The following is a 7,254-nucleotide window of genomic DNA, read 5'->3' on the forward strand; positions in this document are numbered from 1 at the left end:
AGCTTATAGACATATTTTTTTTTTTCCTCTAAGGACTGAGAAACGAAAATAGGGCTTATTCAAAAAGTTGCCTTTATAAACAAACCTTATTACTCAAGTGCAAATAATCATATTAGCAAAATTTATATGGTATTATGATTAGAGTATTTATATGCATAGTTAAGCGAATAATTTTACATATATTGGTTTATGTATTTTAATAATTTTTCTTTTCTAATTTTTTCATAATGCATTGTTTAGATATTCATAAACCATTAATACATATATATATTATCATGATAAGGGTTACAAATATATAATCCTATGAAAAGTTTGAAAGTATAAAAGCTGCACTTGTGAAATAATACACAGGGTTAAATTCCACATTACCTAGTCTAAGGAATTTAACGATAAGGTAATTAGTGTGGGTATATTTTCTTAAAGTAAAGATCTTAGGAATAGACACTTTGTCTAGAGTGAATGACTGAATTTAGATAGTTCAGTCTAATTCGTGGCTTTCTGTTAAGCTTAAAGTGAAAGGTTACATGAAGATTGATTTTGGACAAACTAAAATAATTTTCAATACAATTTCAATCCTATATCGCCCCTACTGGAAACTATGTGTAAGGAAACTACAATTCGTCACTCATGACATGAAAGCCATTTCCACACCCATATTCCAGGGGGATATAGAGGGCTACACATAGCTAGAGGGAGGGAGATGGATAGAATTTTTGAGACAGAAAGAATCTTGGAAGATGAGAGGAGAAGGAGAGAGCGCAGAGATGTAGGAATGTTGGAGAAGTCCTTCGGGACACCTACTTGATGCTTCTCAAAAACAGAGTTCTTAAATCTCTGGTAATTAATCGTTTATTTTACCTTTTGGGTAATTGAAGTTGTATGAACATATGCTTAACTAATCCAATCAATATTGACAGTTCAGTTTTACAGTGAATTTTTAACTGCAGTATGAATTTGTTTCGCTTTTAAACCAAGGGAGATCCATATCTTGTTGTATCTCACTAAACTGACTTCAAAGTCTTAGAATTGGATTAGTTATAGTATGTGATGAACCATAGATTTCATTCTAAATATAAAAATAAGTCTTGATTAAATTGATCGATTAAATTATCAAGCTATGTGCACAGTATAACATTTTGTCCGTGCATTTTTAAAGTGTAAGTTTGAAGGTCTGTTTGTTTTGAGAAGGAATCACAGGTGTTAACATCAACACCTAGTCTGTTTATATAAGTCCATGTAGCCACGGAAAGCTATTCACTAAGGCTGCTTTCACACTGGGGCGGTAGGGGGCGTCGGTGGTAAAACAGCGATGTTTTACCACGGTATTCGGCCGCTAGCGGTGCGGTTTTAACCCCCCCCCGCTGGCGGCCCAAAAAGGGTTAAAACCACTCGTATAGCACGGCTATAGCCGCGGTATAGCCGCGCTGTCCCATTGATTTCAATGGGCAGGAGCGGTTTAGGAGCGGTGAATACACCGCTCCTTCACCGCTCCAAAGATGCGGCTGGCAGGAGATTTTTCTTCTCCTGCCAGCGCACCGCTTCAGTGTGAAAGCCCTCGGGCTTTCACACTGAACAAACAGCGGAGGCTGTTTTGGGGCGGTTTGCAGGCGGTATTTTTAGCGCAATAACGCCTGCAAACCGCCCCAATGTGAAAGGGGCCTAAGGGTTACCAAGTTATCTTTAAAATGTTGAAATATGACATTGTATAATAAGAACTTGTGGTAAAAATGTATAAATATATATTTTTGGCATATCGTTGTTATCACTTGTCTTCAAAATAGCACGGATAAATAAACTTGAATTAATTGGTTATATTTGTGGAAAAGTTTTAAAATCTCCTAAAACACAGATATTTGCATAATTCCATAAATATAATATTGTTTTAATATTTCAGTATAAATATTCTGACTGCCTGTAAGTGTGTTGGGGGGCAGGCAATGTCATGGATCTGCCACCTAAGGGTTAACAATAGTGCAGATTTCAGTGATTGACACCAGGCTGCCTTATTTAAACACCTCAGCAGCACTGTGTCTTTGCTGTCTGATCTGCAGCTCATACCTGTTTCCTTGACTTCCTGTTCTTGAAGATCTAATCTGTTTCCTGTGTTTTCTTGTGTTTGACCCAGCTTTTTTGACTAGGATTAATCCCTGTTATCCGGACCCTGGCTTGCCTTGTAACCACGCTTATGGCTACACTACTTGATATCCTCTTGCCAAACGTTGCCTGTATCCTGACCATTCTCTGCCTGTCGTCTGTACCTACATCTGATCGTCTGTTACCAAACCCAGCTTGTCTGACTACGTATTCAGTGTCTCCTCAGCCCTGCACCTACCAGCCTGCTTCCTGCTGCACCAGCTGAATTGACAACACCAAAGACGAACCAGGCACCCATACACCGCTAGGCTCTTGTGACCACTGTTGCAACACCGGTGGCCCTTGAGCAGTGGTTGTATGAGAAATCCTTCCCACTGCACGTCTGGTTCATGCGGCAGGTACGTAACAGTAGGCCTCTCCAAAACCCTAGCTGGGTGTGCTGCTGGGCTGCACACATATATGTGGCAGCAGCCCTAGTTGGCCTTAACACCAAGCCAGTGCATGTATGCATCCATGGGTGTCATTCTTCTTGGCTGACTGCATGCTCCTAGCACAGTGACTGTGCTGTCATGGACAGCTCCTGGTCATTGTTTATGGTTGGAAGCTTCTGATCATGTGACTGCTATGACAGCCAATCATAGTCGTCACATGATTAGGAAGCCTGCCTCCGCCTTCCTGTGATAACACCTTTTTGAAGGGCCACTGAGTGGTGGCAAGGAGACAAAACAGTGGGTAGCCAGTGGGGCTGGCAAAAAATGACTGAAGACTGAGGTTATTACGCACTGTTACCACTACCTAATGAAAGATTCAGCAAGTGAAGGTGTAAAACGACTTCAGCCTTCAGTCAGTGAGTCTCAACTCTATATGGATATATGCATGTATGTTGGTTTAACTTGAGATGAGCTATGGGGCAGTTTTCATACAGAATCTTCCTGCCAACTTTTGGCCTGTAAGATCCTACGTAGATTTCTATGACTGTGTGCAGGATTAGCCACCTCAGTATTTTTCCTATTATCATCATAACAATGGATGCTTTTCTGTCAAAGACCATTCATATATCTAAATATATTTTGTTTTAGTTTAGACCAGCCTTTCTCAGCCTTTTTAGTCCAGAGGAACCCCTAAAATAATTGTCAGCTCTCAGGGAACAATTAGCAAAACCAATTAATCAGAAGTCAATGGAAAAAATGCCCCATACATTGGTGGTCAGTAGGAGGAATGCTCTCCTTATAGTGGTGGACAGATTGTCACCCTTACAGACAGCTAAAAAATAATTGGTGTCATGATCCTATAGCTTTGCAGGCATCATCAAATGGGAGGCCAACCAGCCAAAGCTCAAGGAACCCTTTGCAAGCTCTAGAGCAGGGGTCTCCAAACGTTTTAAACAAATGGCCAGTTTACTGTCCTTCAAACTTTAGGAGGGTCGGACTGGCCATCGGGAGTAGAAAAGTCAGTGGGAGGAATGGTGCCCCATTGTTGGTGTCATTGGGAGGAATTGTGCCCCATCACTGGTGTCATTTGGATGAATTGGTGTCAGTGGAGGAAATTATGCCCCATTGTTGGTATCAGTGGATGAAATAGTCCCCAAGAGCCAGATAAAAGCAAGCAAAGGGCCGCATCTGGCCCTGGGGCGCAGTATGGAGACCAATACTCTAATGCCAGGAGAAAAACTGTTATTTGTTGCTATGGTGGCCATGAAACTTCTTTATAATCTATGCCACCACGGGTTAAATCAGAGGTATTTAAAATTCCTTTAAATCTTACGGAAAAGGCATCTATAATTTAAAGAAAATGTAAGGGTCAAATAGTTCACGTTTGCCTCATACCAATTGTAATGAAAATATTATCTGATAACGAATTGCCAATTTTCAGCTTTGCTGAGGGATTTTCATTAGGAACTAAAAATGTGTCTATAAAGAAGGGAGGGAAGCTGAAAGAAATCAAAGTAAGTTTTGTCCCAGGTGATTCTGTCAAATACTATTTCAGCATCTGTCAACAAAATCATACATTCTTTTTCTGTTAGAATTACCATATTACATCAAATGAATAACTAAGATTGTAATTCATGACATGCCTAATTTTACAAATCCAACAAGACTGGAACAAATTAAGGAAGTAGCACAGCCAATGTATTTACTATATATTTAGCACTTATCTCAGTGATGCAGCTTAAAAATAAATGGAACAATGATTAGTAGTAGTAGCTAAGATATTTTCCTTTTTTGAAATTAATTTAAAACACAATTCCAGTTTGGGGAAAACAAGGCTAAATTGGATCCCCCTGCAATGCTTAAACATAAACTCCGAGCCTGCCTTTGGGCTTTAAAGCATGCAAAGATGTCTCTGATAAGGGATTTAATGGGAAACATGATTACACATATGTAATAATTTAGGACTAATTTGTTTTAGAAATGTCTTGCAATTAGCTGCTCAACCATCATCTGGGCTTGATGCTTCTCCATTAGGGGCTGGAGCTTTCCCAAATGTTTAATGGTATACGGCCTCTTTCACATTGGCACTCTAAAACCACAAATGTGTTCTCTATGTGGAATATTGAAGCTTTCCTTGTAACTTTTCATATTTGTTGGTCTAATTTTGTAAAGGTGCTTTTATTTTAAAAAAATGCATTCACATTTTGTCCAACGCTGCTTTCATTTTTCCTACTTTGCTCTAATTCTTTTAAAAGGCATGCAATCCCTTTTTATTTGATCACTTTTGGTCTGTTGAAAGTGCTATATCTGTTCAAAGCGTTTGTTACCCCAACACTTCATATTCCTGATACGTGCCTGATGTACTTGTATGAGAAAGTATCCTGTTCTCTTTGTATTGCTTCCTTTGTGTGAAATCGCTGGTGTTCCTGCTAGTCCCCCTGTTTTCCTATTAAAAACTGACCACTCTAAGCAGGAGAGGACACCGTGGTCAGTTCTCTAGCTGTGCCCTGACATGCCCCCCGCTGCACACCCATTCGCTGGGAAACTCAGTGTGCTGCCATTTCTCCTCCCCTAATGCAATTGAGAACAGAGGGAATGTGATCACATAAAAATATGGGGAAAAAGATATTTATAATGTTTTTTTTAATATCTATACAAAAATGTTTGACCTTTCATTTCTATTTTAAACTGAATGGGTTGTTCTACAAGGTGATCATTTACAATCACTTTATGTTCTAAAAATACCTGTTGCTCTTGCCATAAATCTTGTGAGCTGATAAATTCCTGAGCTCTCTGCCTGCACTGACTAATATCAGTCACATTGTTCAGAGCCATCTCAGAGAGCTACAGGACCAAACCCTTCTATGTTAGGCTCGATTCACACTAATGCGTTTTTTGATGCATTTTGCAGAAATGCATGGAAATTTTTTAACATGGGTTCCTATGGAACATGTTCACATCAATGCATTTTTGTGCCTCTGTGTTTTTGGAAGTGTAAACGCAGCGTTTTGCATGCAATAGAATTCAATGGACCCGCATCCAAAACGCAAGTACCACATTTTTACCGCGTTTTTGCCACGATTTGCATTTTGCGTTTTTTTTACAATTTTTTTTTTATACTGTATATAGCTGGTTGCTAAGCAACCACAGTGTAAAAAAAAAACCACACAAAACAAAACGCGGCAAAAACGCATGTTCAAAAACGTGGCAAGCACCGCAGAAACGCTCAAAAGCAACATGCATAGATGTGAATCGAGCCTTATGGAGAATAGGAGAGGCCTGGTTCACACCTATGCATTTTCTAGTGTGTTTTCAGTTTTGCAGAAACACACCGCAGTTCATTTAATATGGTTTCCAATGGATGTAGTTCACATCTGTGCATATTATGGAAAGGACCAGAGATTTTTCTCTGGTTTTTGGTTCCATAGACTACAATGGATCAACAATGTGTATTGAAAAACGCAAAATGCACCTGGAATATGAAAACTGGAACCTGCATAGTTGTGAATCAGGTGGGAATCAGGCCTTAAAAGGGGACTGCAGTCTGCTCACATAATTTGTGATAAAAACATATTTGTCATTCTGAAGCTTCCTTCCAACCACTTTGCATATTATTATATTTATACTCTGATTCTGTACTTGGCAAATATGCTGAAGAAATCTCCCTCCACTGAGTCTGGCTGCAATCATTTTAACTGTTGGCAGCTGAAGCTGCTGCCTGTTCACTTCCTGGATTTACATAGATACACAGAGGCACACCTCCAGCTCTGCAGCTCTCATTGGCCCTCTTATGACTCATCCCCCCTTCCTTCCTGGCAAACTCTCATGAGAGAGAGCTGTGCATGATGTCATAAGCCTGGGCTTTTAACCAGATAAGAAACAGGAAGTGGACTGTATAATAAGGTATTTACTGGCAGAAAAAAAATGTTTTACTATCCAAAGTTAAAACAACAAGGGCAGAAGATTTAATAGATGGAAAGATGAAAAAATGACTGAAGTTCCGCTTTAAATAGATACAATGAATGTATCATTAAACAAAGTGTATCAGTTGTGTAATATGGTCTCTGCCTCTCACTGTTGTTGGCTTCATCCCGTTTTTTTCAAATCCTTCAGGTCATACATCACTGAGAGAGGAACACATGATGAATCAAGTAATCAAGGACAAGCTTGAAAGCTAATGGAGAGTCCAAATACAGAAACCTGCAGCAATACATGAACAACAATGAGATAGCGGACATCTAATTCACAATGCATTGCCAAATACCATTTAAAAACCATTATAATGTATGTAAGTGATGTGTGACCATTTATGAAGCTTTCCCGTTTCAAAAGACTTATGCCCTGTACAAACAGTCGGACATTGATCGGACATTCCGACAACAAAATCCATGGATTTTTTCCGACGGATGTTGGCTCAAACTTGTCTTGCATACACACGGTCACACAAAGTTGTCGGAAAATCCAATCATTCTGAACGCGGTGACATAAAACACGTACGTCGGAACTATAAACGGGGCAGTAGCCAATATCTTTTGTCTCCTAATTTATTCTGAGCATGCGTGGCACTTTGTGCGTCGGATTTGTGTACACACGATCGGAATTTCCGACAACGGATTTTGTTGTCGGAAAATTTTATAGCAAGCTCTCAAACTTTGTGTGTTGGAAATTCCTATGGAAAATGTGATGGAGCCTACACACGGTCAGAATTTTCCGACAACAAGGTCCTATC

The 7,254-nt window shown here is 39.6% G+C and overlaps 1 long non-coding RNA gene across 1 annotated transcript; it reads left to right on the top strand.

The window, feature by feature from the left end:
* Positions 1-700: 700 nt before the first annotated feature.
* LOC141145842 (uncharacterized) lies at positions 701-7,051 on the top strand. Its single transcript, XR_012244672.1, has 2 exons — positions 701-837; positions 6,639-7,051. It is a non-coding gene; the product is annotated as an uncharacterized lncRNA (long non-coding RNA).
* Positions 7,052-7,254: the final 203 nt, after the last annotated feature.

This window comes from Aquarana catesbeiana, linkage group LG05, assembly GCF_042186555.1.
Source record: "Aquarana catesbeiana isolate 2022-GZ linkage group LG05, ASM4218655v1, whole genome shotgun sequence".
NCBI classification, from domain to species: Eukaryota; Metazoa; Chordata; class Amphibia; order Anura; family Ranidae; genus Aquarana; species Aquarana catesbeiana.